The sequence below is a fragment of the Dendrobates tinctorius genome, unplaced genomic scaffold (assembly GCF_039654945.1).
Source record: "Dendrobates tinctorius isolate UK_male_01 unplaced genomic scaffold, ASM3965494v1 ptg000060l, whole genome shotgun sequence".
NCBI classification, from domain to species: domain Eukaryota; kingdom Metazoa; phylum Chordata; class Amphibia; order Anura; family Dendrobatidae; genus Dendrobates; species Dendrobates tinctorius.
The window spans coordinates 60,466,538-60,490,517 of record NW_027361728.1 but is presented as its reverse complement, the minus strand read 5'-3'; the positions used below and the strand labels follow the sequence as shown (position 1 = coordinate 60,490,517).

General features: G+C 45.7%; 1 protein-coding gene across 2 annotated transcripts in view; it reads right to left on the bottom strand.

The window, feature by feature from the left end:
* VEPH1 (ventricular zone expressed PH domain containing 1) overlaps window positions 1-16,950 on the bottom strand; it is a 915,267-nt gene extending 898,317 nt beyond the window's left edge. For both annotated transcript variants that reach the window (XM_073578996.1, XM_073578995.1), the window contains exon 1: window positions 16,772-16,950. The gene's annotated coding sequence lies outside the window, so the exon portion shown is untranslated. The remainder of the gene's footprint in view (window positions 1-16,771) is intronic.
* Between the last annotated feature and the right edge of the window lie 7,030 nt (window positions 16,951-23,980).

Sequence of the window (23,980 nt, the reverse complement as noted above, 5' to 3'; positions counted from 1 at the left end):
TTCCTTCTTGTTCTCCTTCCTCGGGAGGCTGTTGTGACTGCCTCCACCTGCTTCCTGGAGTCCAATTTCCAGTAGCCTGGATTGTAAATGACCCAGCTTCGGGTAGTGCCCAAGTCCCTGACATATAGAAATCGGCGACAGTCCCCTGTGTCACCTGCACCATCGACTACTCCCATATAAGAGGTCGGTGATCCCAAGGACAGTCTGATCTCGTGAGGGTGGTAGCCCCGTCTCGAGATGCCTCGAGCAGCTTCTCTCAGGCCCGTTCATTTTGCAAGGAGTATTACATACCACCAAAATTTAACAGAAAGCATATAATACTCTATTGTTTACCAATTGAATACAGAAAAATATTTCAATGCTTTTTTGGAGTGATATATACCACATAAATTTTACAGTAAGCACATAATACTCTATAGACCACTAATTGAATCCAGCAGAAAATTTCAACCCTTTTTTGGAGTATTATATACCACCAAAATTTAACAGAAAGCCTATAATACTCTATGGATGACTAATTGAATCCCTCAAAAAAAGTTAAAGCTTTTTTTGCTCTCTGATGTTGCTTTTATGGGAGTAAATTCCTGTTCATTGAGAGGCAGAATTTTTGGCATTTCAGCTGGTAGAATTTAATGCGTAATCTTTATTAGATGCATTAAAAAACAGGAAAGTGGGGGAACTTAAAAACCAACGCATTTCTGGCGCTTACAACGTCCTTGGTCCTGGCATATCAGAAAAATGATTAAACATCCTATTTTAAAAATATTGAAACTAATCACACTCAAATGTGGGCATTACTTATATTAACCAATACGGCATGCATCATTCCTGACTACTCAGAGGAAAAAATATAATACATTTGTGCAAAAAAAAATATAATACAAAAACCTCACAATTCACAAGAATAGCAAAAAGAGGCAAAACACATAAAAATTACAAAATAGCAAAAACTAGAACCTAGTAATAAATAAAGAATAAATCATTTCTGAAATACATTCCTTTAGGAAATATTGTATCTAGAGTCAAAATCCAAAAGACTCCATGCAAGGTAAAATGTCTCTGCCAACTCTTCCCTCGGACAGGGTATTTGTCTTTTTCAATGCCATAAAATTTAAAATGTGATTAATAACTATGATTTTTTCTTGGCTTTTGCACTTTCTGCAAAGCCTTTATGAGTGTACAAGTACCTCAAATAATCTTTCAAAATAGGATAAAAAAATTTCTGGATTCAATTATAATAGAGAAATGAAGGGGTGATCACTATTAGTGCTGGGAACTTTGGTGCTCAGAAGAAAATCAGCTAAACAATTGGAGAAACTTTGTCACTCAAATGATACATTTTAAATTTTATTTGACATATAATGAACAGAGACAAAAAAACAGAAAAAAAGAGACTCAACATTTTTCAGATATACAGAAAAATGAAACAAGAAAAAAGGAAAAAAAGAAAAAATATGACCCTTGGTGAATACAGATAATTTCAACGCAACATTTTGGCTTATTTAAGCATTTTTCAAGCATAAAATTATTAATATACAATGTGATATTTATATCTCATGAGGCAGTGGAAAAACAATATATGCATATCTTACTAGTATTCGATGTATATTTATACTGTATATAGACAAACTGACATGCAAAAATGTGATTAATTGCAAAAAATAACAAAAGATAAATGATAATGCTTTAGTCCGTTATCACTGGATGGTCAAAGAGAATTGAAATATTATTAATATGATTAACAAGACTTTAAGGGAAGATAGCACTATAAAAACACCAAAAAATGATTTGTATAAAGATTGTACTAAATATGTATATATAAAAAATATTATTAAATGAATGTGGATTAAATGAAGATATCTAGTTATCCATGATCAGTAATCAGAAAAAGAAATGAATATAACCTAATAATCTTAAGGGCATAGTATGTCCCGTTATGTAAAGCAAAATTACCGTATATACTTGTGTATAAGCCGACCCGAGTATAAGCTGACCCCCCCCCTAATTTTGCCACAAAAAACTGGGAAAACTTATTGACTCGAGTATAAGCCTAGGGTGGAAAATGCAGCAGCTACTGGTAAATTTCAAAAATAAAAATAGATACCAGTAAATGTAAAATTAATTGAGACATCAGTAGGTTAAATGTTTTTGAATATCCATATTGAATCAGGAGCCCCATATAATACTCCATACAGTTCATGATGGGCCCCATAAGATGCTCCATACAAAATAAACCCCATATAATGCTGCACAAAGGTTAATAATGGCCCCAAAAGATGCTCCATAGAATAATATGCCCCATATGCTGCTCCATAAAGGTTATGGCCCCATAAGATGCTCCATAGATTATGCCCCATATGCTGCCCCATAAGATGCTCCACAGATTATGCCCCATATGCTGCCCCATAAGATGTTCCACAGATTATGCCCCATATGCTGCCCCATAAGACGCTCCATAGATTATGCCCCATATGCTGCCCCATAAGATGCTCCATAGATTATGCCTCATAAGATCCTCCATATATTATGTCCCATATGCTGCACCTGCTATATTCACCTGTCCCCATTCCACCGCCGGGGTCAGGTGACTGTTCAGGCAGAGGGTGCGGTGCGCACTAACTACATCATCGCGCCCTTTGACCTGAACATCACAGACAGAGGATGCAGAGGACAGAGCGTCGCGTGGTGGTGGAATGGGGACAGGTGAATATAGCATATACTCACCCCCTCCTGGCGCAGTCTCTGCACCTTCTGCTTCTCCCACGGTCTCCGGCAGCGCTTCCTTCTTCAGCGGTCATGTGGTACTGCTCATTAAAGTCATGAATATGCGCATATTCATGACTTTAATGAGCGGTACCACGTGATCGCTGTACACAGGTGCCGGAGACCTTGGGAGAAGCAGGGGCTGAAGACCATGTAAGGAGGGGGTGAGTATGATCTCTGAGACCCCCGCTCCCCCTCCCCCGCCGACCCCCGATATATGACTCGAGTATAAGCTGAGAGGGGCAGTTTCAGCCTTAAAAAATGGGCTGAAAATTTCGGCTTATACTCGAGTATATACGGTACCTCAAGAAAAAAGGGTCAGGGAGAGCAAGTATCCACTAGCATCCGTGTGGATTGTTAGCGGTATTATTTAGGTCCCCAAGGGAAAACAATATAGAAACACTGCCTGTAACAAAATAAGACAAGGCATATATAACTTTACGGCTATAAAGTGAGCAACAAGAGGAAATAAAGTATCCCTTACATATACAAGTACCCGGGGCCACCCTCTGAATAAATAAATTACCTGTAAAGGCAACCGCATATGTGTGGATCTGCTAGTGATAATAGCGGGACTGAGAGGTTTCCTTTTTATATGTTTCTTCTGCCACGCTTTGTGGCATGCTTCCTGTTTCAGGATGGCAGAGTGCTTCCTGTGTCAGGATGGCCAAGTGTTTCTGGTGCTGAGGCGCCTGTGCATCCCTATCGGAAAGCTTATGAGGCCTAATGAGTAGACTGCGCATGCACTATTATACACTATTACGTGCTTTGCGATACATTATGGTGGTAGAAAACACTCCAAAAAAGCGTTATAAAATTTGTCTGGATTCCCTTAGTCATCTATAGAGTATTAGGTGATTTTTGTTACATTTGGGTGTGGTATATAACACTCAAAAAAGCATTGAAAAATGTGTCTGGATTCTACAGTTGTGCTCAAAAGTTTACATACCCTGGCAGAATTTTTGCTTTCTTGGCCTTTTTTCAGAGAATATGAATGATAACACCAAAACCTTTTCTCCACTCATGATTAGTGGTTGGGTGAAGCCATTTATTGTCAAGCTACTGTGTTTTCTCTTTTTAATTCATAATGACAACCCAAAACATCCAAATGACCCTGATCAAAAGTTTTTCTGGCACCAAATTCAACATAATCTCAGTTGCTTCCTATGGTCCATGGGCCATCCCAGGATTACATTTTAACCATATCCAAAGACAGAGGAGGCACAGTAATGCCTGATTTCCATAAATACTAACTAGCAGCGGTTCATGCTAGGACACTGCCTGCAGTCTAGGCTATAGGTCAAAATAGCTCATGACACATGTTCATTATCACTCCCATCCTTCCTTGGCTATGGCCTCTCCTGACAAGGAGCAAAGATATCTTGATATCCATAAATGTAAGCCATACATTGAAAACGCTATCTTCTACCAAGTGGAAAGGAACTCCTGATTGATCATCTAAGCCCCCTTGTTCCAATTACAGACAATCCTGAGTTCACCCCAGCATCATCCTCCAACTTTTTAGGATTCTTCAAAAAAGCACCTCTTTTCATTTACCAGATCGCCTCACAGGAAACTTCATCAGCTTGCAAAGGCGGCCTGTAGTAAATGCCTACAATGGTGTCCTTTCCGTTGTTCTGTCCTTGTATACTTACCCAAACAGTTTCCACAGAACTCCCAGTCTCTGAAGCTTCAATCTCTGTGCAAATATACGCGTTTCTAACATACAATGCGACACCTCCTCCTCGTTTATCAAGTCTGTTTCTTGCAAATAAGTAGTATCCTTCTAGCCTTGTATTCCAATCATGTGTATTGTCCCACCAAGTTTCAGTGATTCCAATGACATCATATTTCTTTTCCTACGTTAGTAGTTCCAATTCTCCTTGCTTGTTGCCCATGCTTTGTGCATTAGTATAGAAACATTTTAGTTTGTGATTGGTTTCTCTTTCTCCAATATTTTTATTATTTAGATTTTTTTGTCTTTGTTCTTCCATTCCACTTCTAATAGCAGAGTTTCCAATAGTATTTGTCAGATGTATGGCTTTTTCTGGCCTTTTGCTTCCCTTCCCATATTGTTCTAGTTTAAAGCTCTCCTGATGAGTGTAGCAAGGCGACTTCCAGATACATGTTTTCCAGTCTTCGTAAGGTGCACCCCATCTCTAGCAAGTAGTCCATCATATAGGTAATTCACTCCGTGATCCAGAAATCTAAATCCTTGCTGACGGCACTATCGATGTAGCCAGTTGTTCACCTGCAGAATCTTATTCCACCTCCTTGTTCCATGGCCATCCACTGGGAGGATGGAAGAGAAGACCACCTGCGCTCCCATTTCTTTCACTTTCTTACCTAAGTTTTCAAAGTCACTGCAGATGGCTTCCAGGTCGTTTCTTGCGGTGTCATTTGTCCCCACATGTATTAGCAGGAATGGGTAGTCATCTGTAGGTCTGAAGAGTCCTGATATCCTGTCAGACACGTCTTTAATTTTTGCACCTGAAAGGCACATTTCTCTTGAGGTTATATCCAGTCTGCAGATAGCGGCCTCTGTTCCTCTCAACAGGGAATCGCCCATGGCCACCACTCTCTGTTTCTTCTTCACAACATTTTTCTTTCTCCATCAAGGAGGATTCTGAAGGAGTACAAGGTTGCTGTTTGTGGGCAAAATCTTATCCTGATGTATTTCTTCATCATTCTCCTGCGTAAGAGCCTGGTACTGGTTCCTGAGCAGTATGGGCGCTGACTGCCTCCCGATCCTCCTGCTTCTCTGGGTCACATGTTTCCATTCCTCTGTTTCTTCAGGTGCACTTCGAATTTCTTCTCTTTCTGTAACATGAAGACATAATTCTGCTCTGTCTAAGAACTCTTCACCTTCCTTAATGATCTTCAATGTAGCTAACCTCTCTTCGAGATTTTGCAACTTTTCCTCCAAAAGGGACGCAAGCTTGCATTTGTGGCATGTGAAGTTTGGCTTTTCCACTGGTAAGTCTGTGAACATGTAGCAAGAAATGCAGCTCACCAAATGGCTCCTGGCCTCTTCCATATTGTTATTGTTAGAGATTTCAAAGCAATGTAAAATGAGCCAAAATTCTATTGGCGCGCGGTTTACCGATTTCCTCTTTTCAGCTGCAACGGCCAAAATCCAGTGATCGTTGAGCTCACGGAGACTCTTCACTTATCCCAGAAGGCACTGGAAATATGCAAGTTATCTCCTCAGGACTCTTCCCCCAAAATCAGCGATCTCACCAGCGATATCGCTGTGTGTAACGGGGCCTTTACTCCAGCAATCATTTCATTAAGATTAGCGTACATAATGCCTATCTTAATTAATTGGTGCCATAGAATTTTGGTGCTATCCTTTTTTTTCAAAATAATTTTAGTGCCTTTTTTTTCAAACTTCCAAACTTGAAACATGAATTTTTGTGTTTTTTTTCCAAAAGAATGGAGAAAAGTGGAAAAGATGCCAGAAAAAAAAACAAAACTTAGCAAATGCTGCTGAAAAAATTCTCCTGCTAAAAAAAAAAACACAGTTATCAAACTAAAATGCCCTATAAGCACCATTCTCATCCCTAATGCTTAGCATGCCGTGATTTTCATAATACATATAGACTTTAAGTTAGGAGGTGGATAATAATGATTTAAAAACAAATATATTGAAAAAAATGCCCAAATCACCAGGTGCATAACTAGTGAGTTGGAATTACAGCATGTCCATCAGTAGATACGGTATAGGTAAGGCCGGGTTCACACTTGTGTTTGGCTGGTCTGCGTATGGCTGCGTACTTCTTCCCTTAAGCTCCGCCTACTTCCGCATGCGCCTTGCGTCGTCCCGCGTACCTATCTTTAACATTGAATACGCAGGGACAAGCGTTGTATGCGGATGTGTCTGCAGGCGTCGTTTTGACGTGCCCACCGAACGCACAAAAATGCAACATGTTGCATTCGGCGGGCATGGAACGACACACGCGGATGCATCCGCGTTGGCAGAGCTTAAGGAAAGAAGTACGCAGCCATACGCAGACAGCCAAATGCAAGTGTGAACCCGGCCTAACTTGCATAAATAGTAATTGAGTTTCTTATATGTAAAAGTGAATAACACACCCACTTACTTAAATGTTTCCTTCCAAGCTGATATTTTAGCAGTTATTTTCATAGGTTTCAAAATTCAGCTTAGTGTGTTAGAGGCCTGACGGCACATTACTTGTTGGAACTTCTCGCCCTCTATTTTTCCTTTTTATTATTTACCTTATTATCCTTTTTTGACATATAAATGTTATGGCAATCCGGTCCAGTCAGATGGACTCTGAGACTGGAACTGTTGAGTGACAATACTGTGCTATGACCCTAGATACTTCTAAAAGCAAAGGATCATATACAAAGTGTATGACTAAAGGTGGTCATATACTAGATTACAGGAGCTTAAAATTAGCCCTGTTAGTGTCTGGCAGTGGCTTATTTTACAGTCACCATTGTATATATTGTGGTGTAGTAACCACTATGTCCGCTAGGGGGCGCTGTGTTGAGGTTCCAAGGGAGAGGATGAGTGGCAGAATCCTGAAGGATGGTTGTGTATCTCAAAGGGGGTGGCTTTGAGATGGAGACTTAGTTTTGCGTATTGATCAGCAATGTTATTGCTGAGGTGTTATTTCAAGGTATAAGGGAGAAGTCTCTAGGTAACTTGGGAGTTGGGCGGGCCAGTTACCTACAAACCCACCCAGGGGTGTGTCTGAAAACGCCTGTTGTAAAAGGCTATGTGAATGCCTGAAGGACCTGTGATGAGGTCATAGTCACGTGATCCGGTGGGCGTGGCTATGGACCATATAATGTGGCCAAGGGTAGGGCACATGAGGTGAATGCTGGGACCTGGTTGGTCCAGTGTGGAAGGTCCTGCAGAGATGGAGCTTCCTCCCAGACAGCACGTGTGAAGTGGCTGGGAGTACCCTGGAGGGAACGAACGTGTGCGGAATGCTGCAGCCGCATGAGGAACCCTGACGTGGGTGAGATAATTGTGAGGCTAAGTGAACCTGCGTACTGGACATTGATAATAAGAGTGAAGCATTATAATGGATGCTATGCTGGTAATGCTATTAAGTGAACTTTCTGTTGCTGCTGTGGTTTATGAGGCGTGAATAAACTGCAAGGACTGTATGTAAGGACCGGTCTGCAAACCCTGTCTTATGAGGAAAGGTTGCAGGATTTGGGAATGTTTAGTTTGCAAAAGAGAAGACTGAGAGGAGACTTAATAGCTGTCTACAAATATCTAAAGGTCTGTCACATTGCAGAAGGATCAACTTTATTCTCATTTGCACAAGGAAAGACTAGAAGCAATGGGATGAAACTGAATGGGAGGAGACACAGATTAGATATTAGAAAAAACTTTTTGACAGTTAGAGTGATCAATGAGTGGAACAGGCTGACACGAGAAGTAGTGAGTTCTCCTTCATTGGAAGTCTTCAAACAGAGGCTGGACAGACATCTGACTGGGATGATTTAGCGAATCCTGCTTTGAGCAGGGGGTTGGACCAGATGGCCCAGGAGGTCCCTTCCAACTCTACGATTCTATGATTCTATGATTCTATGATTTGATGGAAAATCCGTGCCAGAACTGGTTTTTGTTCGCTGCAAGCGAGAATCCCCTAAGTAAATGACAGCGCTACCTCACATTTGGTGGAGAAAGCTATGGGCAATGTTGTAGCCTTGTTGCTGGGAGCAACGGAAGAGGACTGCAAAGTCGGTTGCTAAGGGCAACGGTTTCCAAAAAGTGCATGCTGCATTGCTGGCAACGCTGAGCCAGGAAGGCTGACGGTTGGGGAAGCCACTGCCCGGCTGTGGTTCTGGAACCATGGGGGCGGCCTAGTGAGTAAGGCACTGTCTGGATCGGTGAACCCAGTGCGGCCGTTTCCCCAGGAGAAAGAGACTGATAGGACACCTCTGCGGTAGAGGGGTCCGAGAACCTGCGTGGCCAGCAGGTGACGGCCGTGAAAGCAGAGTTGTACTGACCAGGCTCAGTGAGAAAGAGACTGTGAATTGTGCTAGGGTGCCTCTGTGGATAAGAGGTACCCGAGAACCTGTGTGGCCCGACACAGGCAACGGACTGGTGTTCATGTGGTACTGACCTGGGTCAGTGGGAAAGACTGTGTTCCTGGAGGGTTCAGTGAGCAAGGTCCTGGAGGGTCAGTGTTGGGAAGAGCCCTGGAGCACGTGGTATGACCTTGGATCTGGTGAGGCATAAGTGTTGGGCAGTCTCAGGCCGAGACGGATGTCCTGAATAGCACCCGCTAAGCCCCTGAACCTGGTAAGGCCAGTGTGTTGGGAAACCCTGGAAAGAGGGTTGGCTCCCTAAATAGCACCCGGTGCGCCCTGTGTGTTGGACGGTCTCAGGTGGAGACGGTGCGTCCTGAATAGCACACAGACAGGACACGTGAGTTTTGTGTTGGTGAGGCCGGTGTTGGGAAACTCTGGGAGGAGGGTCGCTCATTGAATAGCACCCGGTGCACCCTGTGTGTTGGACGGTCTCAGGCGGAGACGGTATGTCCTGAAAAGCACACAGAAAAGACACATGAGTTTTATGAGTTTTTTGTGTGGTGTTTTTCTTTTCTTCTTTTCTCAACTCAGCCGGCGGTGGCTCAGTGGGAGTCAAGAAGGTGACAAGCGCCTTGATGTGGCTCAGTGGGGTCACGAAGGTGACAAGCGACTTCCAGTAACTTGGCGGGTTACGAAGGTGACAAGTGGCTTCCGGTGGATCGGCGGGTCCACAAAGATGGCGCAGCAGGAGCTTCAGTGACTCCAGCTGCTGTGTGTGTGAAAAGCAGCCAGTGGTGTCGGTGATTGGTGACAGCAGGAGCTGTGGTGGTGCCAACAAGGATTTGTGTGGAATCGTTAAGACATAAACTGTGTTGTGTGAACTGTGGTCTGAGAAGACCGGTTTAACGGACATGGGGAGATCCCAAAAGGGGGTGGAGTCCCAGAAGGGGGTGGTGACCCAAAGCGGGATGGTAACCCAAAAAGGGGTGGAGTCCCGGGAGGGGGCGGCAACCCAAAGTGGGGTGGTGGTCCAGAAAGGGGCCAAGTTTGAAGGAATGACAGCACTGGGTGACTCAGTGGGTATGTCTGGAGTACCGCAGTGTATGTGTATGTCATTTCCAGAATGTGGGATATTCTTTCCGAATGATGATGGGCAGCAAGTTTGTACCGTGATGCTACACCGGGAAGGGATATCAGGACGGCTAGACTCAAAGAGTCAGGTGACTCTGGTAGGAACTCCTCTCACTCTCTGTCTGACCGAGAAAATGGTCCTGGTTCGCTGTGCACATGGGGTCACAGTGAACTATGCAGTAGACAGAGTAATGTTTAAGGAGTTCGGAGGCAGTAAGTGCCAAGGTGGCAGTATACCACCAGACTTAGTTTATGCCTTGGAGTGCGGCCAGGACTTGGTCAGGTTTGATGACCTATGCCAGGAGGATAGAGACGTGTCTACTGTAGGGCTAGCTGACACTGAGACGCTGACGCCTCCTAATGTGGACAGGCCAGACGTAGGGGCGACCGGAGAAAGAATGACGTCGGACGAACTTACAGACCGGACGTCACCTGAAGGGTACAACGGTGTGAGTGAGAAGGGTGTGAGAAACAAAAAGAGCGGAGCTGACACACGGAAAGAGAGTGCCTTGGGGGTTCACCGTATGGTGTGGTGTGACTGTGACATGTTATTACCAGTAGCCACCCCTAGGACAGAATCTAGTGCTGTGCTGACTGAAACTCGTGACAGGATGGATGGTAACCTGGTCGAGAAGATAACGGGAGAAGAGATACAGTCAGAGGGTAACTGGGGGGTTCACTCGACTGACGGGACTAACCCCGGGGTACCTTTTGACAATATGATTAAAGAAGTAGTAGTGCAACACATACTGGCCAAAAGAGAACTAGAGCAGGAGTTACAGTTAATAAAAGAGACAGCAAAGGAACATCTCAAACGTGAAAGTGTGAGGAGACAAACGGCCGAGCACAGAGTGAAGGAGCTCGAGAAAGTAGTCTTGAACCCCAGAGGTCACCTGTCAACGTGGCACAGTGTGAGCAACACCTTAAGAGAGGATGTGGTAGGGCTTGAGAAAGAAGTCTTGGAGCTCAGAAGTCACCTGTCAACGTGGCAAAATGTGAACAAGACCCTTACAGAAGAAATGGAAGAACTCAGAGGAGTAGTTAAAAGTCTTCTGCGGGAGAAGTTGGATGAAGACTTACCGCGGGTGAGCGTAAGTGATAACAGGACAGAATGGCCAGTAGCCCTCAGGGCAAAGGGTCTTGAAGGGACCAAGTCATATGAAATTGATGAGTTAAGAACGGAAGAAGACAGTCACCTGGTCGGGTCAATGGCAGTGAGGGAAGTGTCCGTGGTAAAGCTAGAGCCTTCGGTCCAGGAAGAGAGCAAGACCACAACCTTCCAGTTGGTGATTGACGTACCAGAGGACATGGAAGAAGTCTGTGTGGAGGAAGGTGTGCATGAGGCTTTCAAAGAAGCGGTCAAGGCGTGTGAGGTGCACTGGGCACCTGAGACTCGGCAGTTGGTGATAGTATTGGACAGAGAAGATACATCTAACCAAGTAGCTGTCCTAAAAGAGATGCATCTACAATGTCTCTACACCAAACAGCGGGTCAGGCAGAGTAATGTGAAGGCTGCTCGATGCCTAGAGATAGCAAGGGAGGCTATGGATCAGCTGGGTATGCGGAAAGATGTGGTGCCGGTACCCAAAGCTCTGATTGGGAGAATGATTGGAAGATCCGGGAAGGTAATGCAAGACCTTGTGAATATCTCCAGTGTAGTGAGAGTGAGCATCCCTCCTGATGATGAAGACCAAGTATCTAGTGAAGTGGGTAGGATTTCCATCCTAGTGGTTGGCTCCGGTGAGAGCCTGAGAGACTTTCGGATGCTATTGGAGTATCGAGTGAGGTACCTGCAAGAGATTGAGCAGTTGAGGCAGGACGGCCGGCGAATTAATAAAGAAGTACGGAATACCAGGTGGCGGCCACCTGCAACCCAACAAGATGTAAGGAACCGGTGAGTTCCGCCAAGAAGTGGCAGGGCAGATGGCCGAAGAATGTCAGCAAGTGGTAGTTTGACTGGCAGGATGACATTGAGAGACTGTAGTTCCTGTGAGACCCTGAATGAATCAGACTCAGGCCAGACAGTAGGCCTGATTAGGACTGATGACCGTACCAACCGCGGGAGCTGGTCGGGCAACGGAACAAACAGAGAGAGGAAGGTGGTGACTGGACCGTGTCTGATGACGCACTGTAACTGGAGGGTCAAAGAGCAGGACCGATATTCTGACCGCTGGGGGCGGGGGAGGCCTAATGTAGAGAGGAGGCCGTATGACAGGTGGAAAAGGTTCTCTCGACCTGTAGGGCAAGGTGTGACGAGTGCCCGGTCTCGAGAGCCTGATGTAATGTTGTGTGTTCAACCCCACAAGTTTGAACAGAGGGGCGAGGTATGTGGTGTAATAACCACTATGTCCGCTAGGGGGCACTGTGTTGAGTTTCCAAGGGAGAGGATGAGTGGCAGAATCCTGAAGGATAGTTGTGTATCTCAAAGGGGGTGGCTTTGAGATGGAGACTTAGTTATGCGTATTGATCAGCAATGGTATTGCTGAGGTGTTATTTCAAGGTGTAAGGGAGAAGTCTCTAGGTAACTTGGGAGTTGGGCGGGCCAGTTACCTACAAACCCACCCAGGGGTGTGTCTGAAAACGCCTGTTGTAAAAGGCTATGTGAATGCCTGAAGGACCTGTGATGAGGTCATAGTCACGTGACCCGGTGGGCGTGGCTATGGACCATATAATGTGGCCAGGGTAGGGCACATGAGGTGAATGCTGAGACCTGGTTGGTCCAGTGTGGAAGGTCCTGCAGAGATGGAGCTTCCTCCCAGACAGCACGTGTGAAGTGGCTGGGAGCAATGGCGATGTGTGCCTGAGAGTTCCCTGGAGGGAACGAACGTGTGCGGAATGCTGCAGCCGCATGAGGAACCCTGACGTGGGTGAGATAATTGTGAGGCTAAGTGAGCCTGCGTACTGGACATTGATAATAAGAGTTAAGCATTATAATGAACGCTATGCTGGTAATGCTATTAAGTGAACTTTCTGTTGCTGCTGTGGTTTATGAGGCGTGAATAAACCGCAAGGACTGTATGATTTGATGGAAAATCTGTGCCGGAACTGGTTTTTGTTCGCTGCAAGCTAGAATCCCCTAAGTAAATGACAGCGCTACCTCACAATATGTACACTTGTTTATGGATATTTATGGTGGGGAAGTGTCTGGGTCTATCAAATCTGAATGATTGACAAATAATTTTGATTACATTTGTTATCCATGTAAGAGATATGATTTATTGCGTCTAACTGAGCCCTGGTCAGAGTTAGGATTGTGAGACTTTTACAACTTAAAGGTGCTTTAGGAAGTTCTTGAAGATGCTTAGGCTGCTGCAGGGACAATGTATTATTACATACTACCTATTTAAATAAATTGTCAACCATGTAACACATGGAGGGCAAGATCCATCAGTCAAGTATCCTCTCTAAGGCTGGTTTCACATTTGCGTTTTTTAGCGCTGGAAAAAAACGCACACCTGCGCATGCGTTTTTTCCCCTATATTTAACATGGGTGCGCATACCTGCGCGCTGGTAAGCGCATGTATGCGATTTTCATGCACTGCGTTTTTTTGGGGTGTGCGTTGGGATTTTCCAGACGCAGCATGTTGCATTTTTTGGCCCTGCAAAAAAGCGCATGCGCACATATGCGCACGTTTTGCGCTAAAAATGGCCATTATAGCCTATGGATGCGCATATGTGCGCACTGGCATGCTCATGTATGCGTTTTTTTGCATATGCGTTTTTTTTTTTAAACCATGGAATTTAGGGGTTTGGGTTAGAGTTAGGGTTAGTTAAGGGGGTTTAGGGTTAGGGTTATGGTCAGGGTCAGGGTTAGGGTTGGGGTTTGGGTCAGGGTTAGGGTTAAGTATGGTTTTGTTAAGGATTAGGGTCATGGTTAGGGTCAGGATTAGGGTTAAGTATGGTTTTGTTAAGGGTTAGGGTCAGGGTTAGGGTTAGGGTTAGGGTCAGGGTTAGGGTTAGGGTTAGGGTTAGGGTCAGGGTTAGGGTCAGGATTAGGGTTAAGTATGGTTTTGTTAAGGATTAGGGTCATGGTTAGGGTCAGGATTAGGGTTAAGTATGGTTTTGTTAAGGGTTAGGGTCAGGGTTAGGGTTAGGGTTAGGGTTAGGGTCAGGGTTAGGGTTAGGGTTAGGGTTAGGGTCAGGGTTAGGGTCAGGATTAGGGTTAAGTATGGTTTTGTTAAGGATTAGGGTCAGGGTTAGGGTCAGGATTAGGGTTAAGTATGGTTTTGTTAAGGGTTAGGGTCAGGGTTAGGGTTAGGGTTAGGGTTAGGGTCAGGGTTAGGGTCAGGATTAGGGTTAAGTATGGTTTGGTTAAGGGTTAGGGTCAGGGTTAGGGTTAGGGTTAGGGTCAGGGTTAGGGTTAAGTATGGTTTTGTTAAGGGTTAGGGTCAGGGTTAGGGTTAGGGTTAGGGTTAGGGTCAGGGTTAGGGTTAGGGTTAGGGTCAGGGTTAGGGTTAGGGTTAGGGTTAGTTAGGGTTTAGGGTTTGGGTTAGGGTTAAGTATGATTTGGTTAAGGGTTAGGGTTAGGGTCAGGGTTAGGGTCAGGGTTAGGGTTAGGGTCAGGGTTAGGGTTAGGGTTAGGGTCAGGGTTAGGGTTAGTAAAGTCATGGTTTGGGTAGTGTGAGGGGCCACCTAAAAATGTTGGAAAAAAACGCAAACGCGGTAAAAACGCGCTAAAAACGCATACAAACGCATAAAAACGCTGCGTTTTTTTCATGCATGCTCATAAAAATGCTTGAAAAAAACGCAGCAGTTGTATGCTTATGTATGCGTTTTTTCAATGCGTTTTTTTGCGGGAAAAACGCGCTGCAAAAAAAAGCAAGTGTGAAACTAGCCTAACTCTAGCGGCATTGTCCGTAGTCTTAAGGATGTGGATCTTGAGCAGGAAAGCCCCTTATATGAGGTTGATGGACACATGGACAAGTGTTGCAGATGTTATGCTATTAGATAACAGAAAAAAGTTTACATAAGCATGCAAAAACTTATCAACCTTGCAGACACATATAGTACTTTTTAACAACCATATTATTTAGGGTCAAATAAGTAGTTTCTTTGCGCCCTTTAGCACATAGAGTTTATAATGTAGCAGATTGTTCTACAGTATATATAGACCATACTTAGGTTACATTATCTCTGTGCCAGGCTGTATGCAAAATGTCATTCTCTTCTAGAATAGCGCTCATTAGCACTCACTGCACACCACAGTATAACATTAACCTATTTGAGATCGCTTGCATGCGGCTTGCAAAGGTAACAATGCCTTCCATTGATAAAGCTGAAGAAGCACTCATCTAGCTTCATAATGATAGCGTGAATGAAAACACACTGGATGGCAACACACAGCGGAAACTAAACTTTAGAAATAAGGTCATATTTCTCTTAGGCTTGATGCTGCTAGGGTATTGACATATACCGTAATAAATGTGACATTATAATGTACAAAATAATATCAAAGTATTCATATAGCCACCAAATATTTACATGTGTGAAAGGTGTACAAACGTTAATGTATACAATTAGTACAGGACTGTCTGTGCTACAAAGGTATCTCTATTCTCTATTCAAGTTTTGCATTGCAAGAGTCTAAATTCATTAACTTTTAAAATATTGTACCTAATTTAATACAACTTGTTTTTCTTACTGAAAACCAAACATTTAAGTTACAGATATGAGTCCACGATTATGTGAATGCATTGTAATATATGATAATATCATCTTTCATACATATGAAGCTATATATTGTAAATGATTTACATTCTAAACATCAACACATACATGAATATATGACATGATCCTGGCTATAAATTCGCAGATCCATTATGCATATTCATTTTAGAGAAAGTCTGCTATTAAGGAAATGTTTGCTCACAATGGTCTTAGCGTCTGTTCCTCGTCTGCTTTTGAGTGTAGGAAATTCAGAGCAATGTGTCCGATCTCTTTTCAGAAACTATGTGAAAGAACCTGAGCTTTTCTGAGCCTAATTTAAATTCACAAGCTGATCTGCAACTTAAAGCGAGGACATTGTATTACGGTCCCGTTACATTTAGCGATGCACCAGCGATCCCGACAACGATACGACCCGGTCAGGATTGCTGGTGCATTGTTAAATGGTCGCTAGTGAGCTGCCAAACAAGCAGAACTCAGCAGCGATGCAGCAGCGGTCGGCGGTCGTTACTTACCTGTCCGACGCATCGCGCGTTGGCGCCAGCAGGAAGCCCAGCAGGAAGCCGCCGCCGCGAAACGGCCCAGGACGTTCTTGCACGATCAGCGATAGCCAGCAGGGGAGCCGGTCTGAGGTATCACATGTAGCGATATCGCTAGCAATATCGCTGCTGCGTCACAAAATCGGTGACGCTTTAGCGACATTGCTAGTGATATCGCGATGTGTGAAGCCCCCCTTTACTGTTCTTCCTACAAAACCATTACATGTACTGCAAAAAAAAATGATGACAGCATGCAGGGTAAAGGAGGCCTGAAGAATTGGGTGTAACTATCTGACCAGGGGTGGACATATCATTGGTGCAACGTGTGCAGCCGCACAGGAGCCCCAGATGTAAGGGGGCCTAATTCTACCTTTAAAGCAGGTGCAATTTTGCATTTTTAGGAGCTCTTGGGCTGCAAAGGGCTCATAAATTGTTCTTGCACAGGGGGCCTTTTCTGTGTCCACCAGTGTATCTGACAATAGTTTGCAAAGCTCAGAAAATTCATAAATAGTTATAAGGAGAATGTAACGTAATATACGCATTCATTTCACATCATTTGTCATGTAAAATTCTCCTAATACGTAGGAATGAAATGCTTAAGATCCACCTGTTACATGCACAAGTGAACACACATTCTACACAATGTCACTACTTACATTTACATGGTCCTGCATTTATTCCTTCCCAAGTATTTCCAGTTCTTCATTGCTGCTCACCCCCAAAAAATATAAAAAAAAAATACAATGTTAAAGGATTTTCTGATATTTCCAGATCTTTCCTTTCCTTTGTCAACAAGCAAATATAAGGTCTGGGAAGTGCCTGTAGATGCATCCGGTGCCCTCCGTTACTGTGGTCTGGATACCCCCTGAAAGCCCCTACCTCTGGTATGTGAGAATGAGTCTGCTGGCTCAAAGCATTGTCTGTCAAACCAAGCAAAGACTATTCAGTTACCCTGGAGTTCTCATGTGGTCTCATGCAAACAAAAGTCTTCTCTTCATTCACCTCAGCTCATTTTCCACACATCTTTTACCTACTGTATGTTTGCAGCCATATCTGTACAGTGATGCTTAACATACCCTGGCGTTTTGGTGGTATATCTCAGCTCTAAATATTAACTAAGTAGTAGAAGTCATGTTAATAAATAACGAGCTGGGCAATGGTGTGGATGATACAACTAACACTAAAGGCAGTTATTTTATGCACTCAGATGGTTGATACTGTAATAATATAAGCATTAACTTGTAGAATATATCTTACCTAAATATCAAAAACACTAATAAAATGTTCTAACTAGAGATGAGCATTTAAAAGTGTTGATTGGAGGTCCCAGCTGTTTCTGCTTATAAATGATGCAAGAGCAAAACTTCATTAAGGCTATGTGCACATGTGCGGAATTCCAGCGAAAAACTAGCGATTTGCAAGCGTAATTAGCTTGCAGAATGCTAGCGTTTTCCAAGCGATCTGTAGCATCGCTTGGAAAACTGATTGACAGGTTGGTCACAATTGTCAAACATAGTGTTTGACAATTGTGACCAACTTTTTACTATTGAGGTTGCCTATGCATCATCAGTAGTAAAAGATATATTGTTAAAAATAATTTTAAAAAAATCATGATATTCTCTCCTTCCGGCGTCCCCCGCAGCGTTCCAAGGCCTCAGTGATTCCCCCGGCAAGTCCCGTTCCCAGCGATGCCTTGCGACAATGACCCCAGATGACGTAGTATCACGCGAGACCGCTACGTCATCACAGGTCATTGTCGCAAGGCATCACTGGGAAAGGGACTTGCCGGGAGCATCACTGAGGCCTGGAAACGCTGCGGGGGATGCCGGAAGGTGAGAATATCATGATTTTTTATTTTAATTCTTTTTTTTAACAGGGATAAGGTACCCAGGGCCTGGAGGATTTTCAGCTTTGCCCTCAGTTTGGCAAAGCATACTGCGCACATGCGAGGTCACATTTCAATGAGCACACGCGAAATATGTACGCGATATACGATCTTCACAGCGAAGAATGCGTACAGCTAGCCGAGGAGGGGTGGAGTGACAGAACAGAGGCTACTCCCATTGGACCGGACCAAACAGATTAACATACAGCGCGGGACAAAAAAAAAGGTTTTTATGGGGAGTCAGGGGATTTCAGAACCAGTTGTGGAACGCATAGCTGATACTCAATTAAATGATATTTTTACCTGGTAGGCCAAAAAAGTAGTGACAGGTTCCCTTTAATATAATAAAAATTGTTGGAAAAAGGAGTACGACTTTGTAGTGTTTTCTTCCACAATTGTAGCTGACACTATGCCCTACTGTGTTATAAATAGTAGAAATGGCTAAATTGATGTCAAGAGGAGCAAAAAAAAAAGATATGATTCAGACTTAGCACAGGTAAGGAAACGCAAAGATTAGGCACTCTCTTTATAGCTGTATATTTGTACTCCAGAATGGAGCACAAATTGATGAGTGTATTATAAAGGATTTATATCCAATTATTAAAAGATCATGTAGAGAACACCAGGTGACTTAATAAAATTTAATCTCAAAATATAAAAGAATTGCCTACTGTGTAGGTAACAGCAGGTTCGCAGGATGCAGTGACTAGACGCGAGACTTGTTGAATTTTGAAAAGCAAACTTTTTATAATTTAAAGCCGCTAGGGCTATACTAAGCAACCAAAAAAAGGGGTAACAACAGTTGTCCTCGCAGGGACTCAGTACAACCAAACACTATTTGAAAAGAACACAACTAACTCGGCCGTATAGCCGTCTACGGGTTCTTATACTCTATAATGTCACTTATCCGTCCTGACGTCCCTCGGCGCCTCTGTGGAAGCTGCGTTGTTGCTGAAGCTGCTTTGGCATCTTTGATAAGGCTGTTCTGGCGTCTTTGATGACGCTGCTGTGGCGTCTTTGATGAGGCTGCCTTGGCGTAGCAGCCGCTGGGCCCAGCTGCTGAAGATTTGGAGTAGTCTTCGGGCACCCCAGCGCCCAGGAGGAGTTGGGGCACAACAGGCCCTAATGGAGTAACCCCCTGTTGTAACAGCGGGGTTGTGCTTTTTAGCGAGTTCAATGGGACTCCTGTCCCCAAGCAGGGTTGTGTCGCAGTGCTCAAGAGTTGCGGTTTACTGGCCGCGCGCACAGCCTGGGGCTGTGTGCAGAGTGTCTCTGTTGACGAGGAACAGGCCCCAACTGCCGATTGCAGAGAGGTGAAGGCGGCTGTGTGCGGTGAAAGACAGGTCGCAACCACTGGCTGACGTGAACCGGCAGCGTCCGCGGGTGGCAGCGGGCAGGCCGCAACTGCGGGCTGAAGGGGAATGGCAGCAGCCGGGAGAGGGAGCAGACAGGCCGCGGAGGGCTCGAGCTCAGTGGTAACGGCCGAGGATGGGGTGAAGAGACAGTCCCCTGTCGGTAAGCTCAGCACCTCTTTCCTGAGGGCCACTGCGTATCTACCCGCTGCTGCTGGTCTCTTCTCTGAACTGTCAGTGTCCTTCCCGCTCTCTCACGCCCCCTCCGCCTCCTGCTCCGTGTCTAACGTATCACCAACTGACTCCTCTGCGCGCTCCCTGCCCCTTTTATACTCGCCCATCCCCTTGCTGTCCTGTCACTCTCAACAGTCCACTCTTCTCCTCTGGTCCCCGGGTACTGTTTCCTTAGGAACTCAGATGGCGGTCCCATTGGTTCCGGCCCGGACACTCTGTGGGGGTCCTCCTCCCTACATTCTCCCATCCTGTAAGCTCGCCAGTCCTCGGGCGAGGGCCTCAGTATACTTGGGCTGATCTGCGGAGGTGTCAGTTTTTGTTGCCATATGAACTGGTTCTGTTTGTATCATTCGGGGGGGGGTTTGCCGGTTGTCAACCGCTTGGAGCGTCTTAGTACGACGAGGGTGGTGTCTTCTGGGGTGGTGGCCGTTGGTGGCCTAGCTGGTTCGGGCGGGCTAATTGTGTCAGTTTGTTTGTCATTGAGTAGAGAGCCCCTGGTTATTGTGGGGAAGTCTTCTTCGTCGTCCGAGTCCCAGAACACGGGCAATGGTTCAGAGACCTGAGGAGCAGGTTCAGGTTGTTTCGGATGGGTGGAAATACAGGGGCGTAGCATATTCCGATGCCCTATGCGGGTAGGCAGCGTTTCATCTTTCTCGGGTTTTATTTCGTACACAGGTCCTTCAGGGTTTATTCTGCGTAGGACCCGATAGGGTCCCTCTTCCCAGCATGGCTCTAATTTGTTCTGGGGATGTTGGTCTAGTACGAGTACTCGGTCTCCGCTTTGGAGGTCGGGAGGCAGAGATAAACTCTTTCCTGGGTGTTCTAAGTCTTGAAGTTTGGTATGTACGATTCGATGAAGAGTTTGCAGCCTGTGCCGGTGATTTCGGACCCATGATGATACCATGATGATACCCCAGTCCTGGGCTGAGGTTCCTCTGGGTCCAACTCTACCTCCGTGATCCCCTTGCCCTCGCATCCGAACAACAGGGAATAAGGGGTATAGCCGATAACTCGATGTACTCGGTTGTTATAGACCCATGACTGTTTGTACTGGGGCTCACTGTGCGGGCAGTATAGCTAATTCGCATAGGCGACAGGTCCGGCAAGTCTCGTCCACAACAGCATGCAAGCATGGGTGGTAAATTTTCTGTTGTAACCATTGCAAGGTCTTTTTAGCTCCGAAATGAGCCCCTTTTTCGTGGGCTTCTCGAGCCAGTTCGTTAAGTTGGGCTCCTGGCGTAACTACCTGCCAAGTCGTCATAGATGTTGTTCGTGATGTCATTTTATGATACAATAGTCCCTTTCGGATAACCAGTCACTCCCATTGTCGTAACATGAGCGACATGTCCTGAGTCAAAGTCTGTCTTTGGGAGTCAGTGGACAATTTGCCAAAGGTTACCCATTTTCGGAGAAGCCCAATTTCTTCGTTTTCTTGCTGCTGTTGGATCCACTTATCCCGGGATTGTTCCAGCATGCCCCTTAGGGTCTCCATGGGAGGTACTTCCTGGGTGGCAGCTGTAAGCACGGCAGCGGTGAGGGCAAACAGTATCTCTTCCCTAGGGATGGGCGAATCTACTCGTTAGGACTCGTTACTCTGCGAGTAGTAGGGGACTCGCAGGAGTCGGTACTCTGCGAGTTTCCAAGCGATTACTCGCACAGTAACGAGTCCAATGCAAATGAATGGCAATCCTAGTTTTTGAAGAGTTTCTTAGCGACTTTGTGTCAGCAGCTGGACACAAAATCGCTAAGAAACTAGGATTGCTTGTATTAAACTGTGAAAAAACTAGCTAGGAGTTCTCTCTCTCTGTTTTGCAGCGATTCCTGTGCTGGGGGATTCCTGTGCTGGGGAGGAGGAGAATGGGGATGCGAGTTTTGCAGCGATTCCTGTGCTGGAGGGGAGAGAGAGAGAGAACTCCTAGCTAGTTTTGTGTGTCCTAGCTGGACACAAAATCGCTAACAAACTAGGATTGCTTGTATTAAACTGTGAAAAAACTAGCTAGGAGTTCGTTCTCTCTCTCTCTCTCTCTCTCTCTCTCTCTCTCTCTCTCTCTCTCTCTCTCATCCCCATTCTCCTCCTCCCCAGCACAGGAATCGCTGCAAAACAGAGAGAGAGAACTCCTAGCTAGTTTTTGAACAGTTTAATACAAGCAATCCTAGTTTCTTAGCGATTTTGTGTCCAGCTGCTGACACAAAATCGCTAAGAAACTCTGCAAAAAAAAAAATCTGCATCCCCATTCTCCTCCTTCCAAGCACAGGAATCGCTGCAAAACTCGCATCCCCATTCATTAACATTGGACTCGCTAGACTTGCAACGAATAGCGAGTTTCCAAGTCAGACTCGTTACAGCCTAGCGATTCCGAATATTTCAGGATTCGCCCATCCCTACTCTTCCCCTTCTAGTTCGTCATCTCAACCCTTCCCTGGGGTTGTATGTTGAATCCTGGAGAGAGCATCAGCGTGTACATTCTCAGCCCCTCTTTTATAGATAATTTTATAGTTGAATTTCGCCATCCGCACCACCCATCTTTGTTCCAGAGCTCCCTGTTTGGCGTTTTCCAAATGGGCCAGCAGGTTATTGTTGGTCCGCACCACTACCTCGGAGCCCGCCAGGTACTCTGCGAACCGCTCCGTCATGGCCCACACCACTGCGAGGATCTCGAGCTTAAAGGAGCTGTAATTGTCAGGGTTGTGCTCGGAATCATGGCGTGAGCGGCTTCAAAATGCGATCACTCTCTCCCGGCTGTCTTGAACTTGTGACAACACAGCCCCCAGCCCGTGAAGACTCCCATCAGTGTGCAGGATGAACGGTTGCGAGAAATCCACATAAGCCAACACCGGAGCATCTGAAAGCGCAGCCTTAAGGTCTTGGAAGGCCTCTTCTTGAGGTTGTCGTCACTGGATTTTTTGTCCATTTGCCCCAGGGGAGCCCCCTTCAGCAGGTCATACAGGGCTCGAGCCCGGCATACAAAATTCTTTACGAAGCGACGGTAGTATCCGGCCAACCCCAGAAAGACCCGCACGTCTTTTATCGTCTCGGGGGAAGGCCAACCATGAATGACAGCAACCTTTTCCCAGGACGGCCTTACACCCTCCGCTGAGACGACATGACCCAGATATTCGATCTGGGTGCGAAATAGATGGCATTTTTGGGGTTTTACCTTCAAGCCGTACTTTTGCAGCCGTCCGAGTACTTGCCCCAATCGCTTCAGGTGGTCCTCAAAAGTGGCAGCAAAGATGATGATATCATCCAGGTATATCAACGTGGCCTCAAAATTGAGGTCTCCCAGACACTGCTCCATCAACCGCTGAAAGGTCCCCAGGGCGTTGGCCAGTCCGAACGGCATTCGATTAAGCTCAAATAGCCCCATAGGAAGTATGAACGCCGTCTTTGCCCTGTCTTCTTCTGACATGGGTACCTGCCAGTACCCACTGGCCAGGTCCAAAGTAGAAAAGTATGTTGCCTTCCCCAAGGCGGACAAGGATTCTTTTATTCGGGGTAGTGGGTACGAGTCTTTGATAGTTCAAGCATTCAGCTTTCGATAGTCCACACAGAATCGTAAGGTGCCGTCCTTTTTGAGGCGCAACACAATAGGAGCCGCCCAGGGGCTTTGGCTTTCTCGAATCACTCCCTTTCGTAGCATTTGGGCCAGCAAAGTTTTCACCTCTTGGTAGAGTTGTGGAAGAATCTGTCGATATCGTTCACGGATGGGGGCTGCTCCTGCTGTGGGAATTCCATGGGTGATGGCGGTGGTACATCCAAAATCTTCCTCATGACTAGCAAATACCTCGTGGTACTGTCCGAGCAGTGTTTTTATCTGAGAGAGCTGAGCTGCAGTTAGTCCGGAGAGTTCGGCCCGCATTTGTTCCAGGATGATTCAACCCTTTTCCTCAGCTGCAATTTCGGTAGGCTGTAGAGTACGGATAGTTACTGCCCAGGGGTCCTCGGGTTGCACTATCAATTGAACTGCAGGGGCCGGTAGTACTTCTCCAAAAGACCTTACTAGCTTGGCCAATTCTGTCCGGGGCTTCAGGGTGATGTCTTGGTCTTCAAGGTTGATGCAGCGCACCAGGACAGTCCCCTTCTGCACTGTGGACAGGGAGCGAGCCACCAGTATGCCAGGGGGTAAGCGCTCCGAGTTGCATGGCTCCACCTGCATCTCCACGCATTCTAATGGTATCGGGGCTCGGATGGGCATGGCCACCACTGTCTGTCCAGGGGGCAGTACAAGCAGGAGAGCCGCTGGCACGATGACTTTGCCTAGGGCCTTGCCCTCTTGGCAGGCCTGGAGGACTCGTGCTTCCCGCACCAACTGCTGGAATACCTGTCCTTGGGCCGTGTGGGAACCCCACTGTTTCAAGGTCTCATGCGTGGGATCATTGAGGAGTAGGTTGCC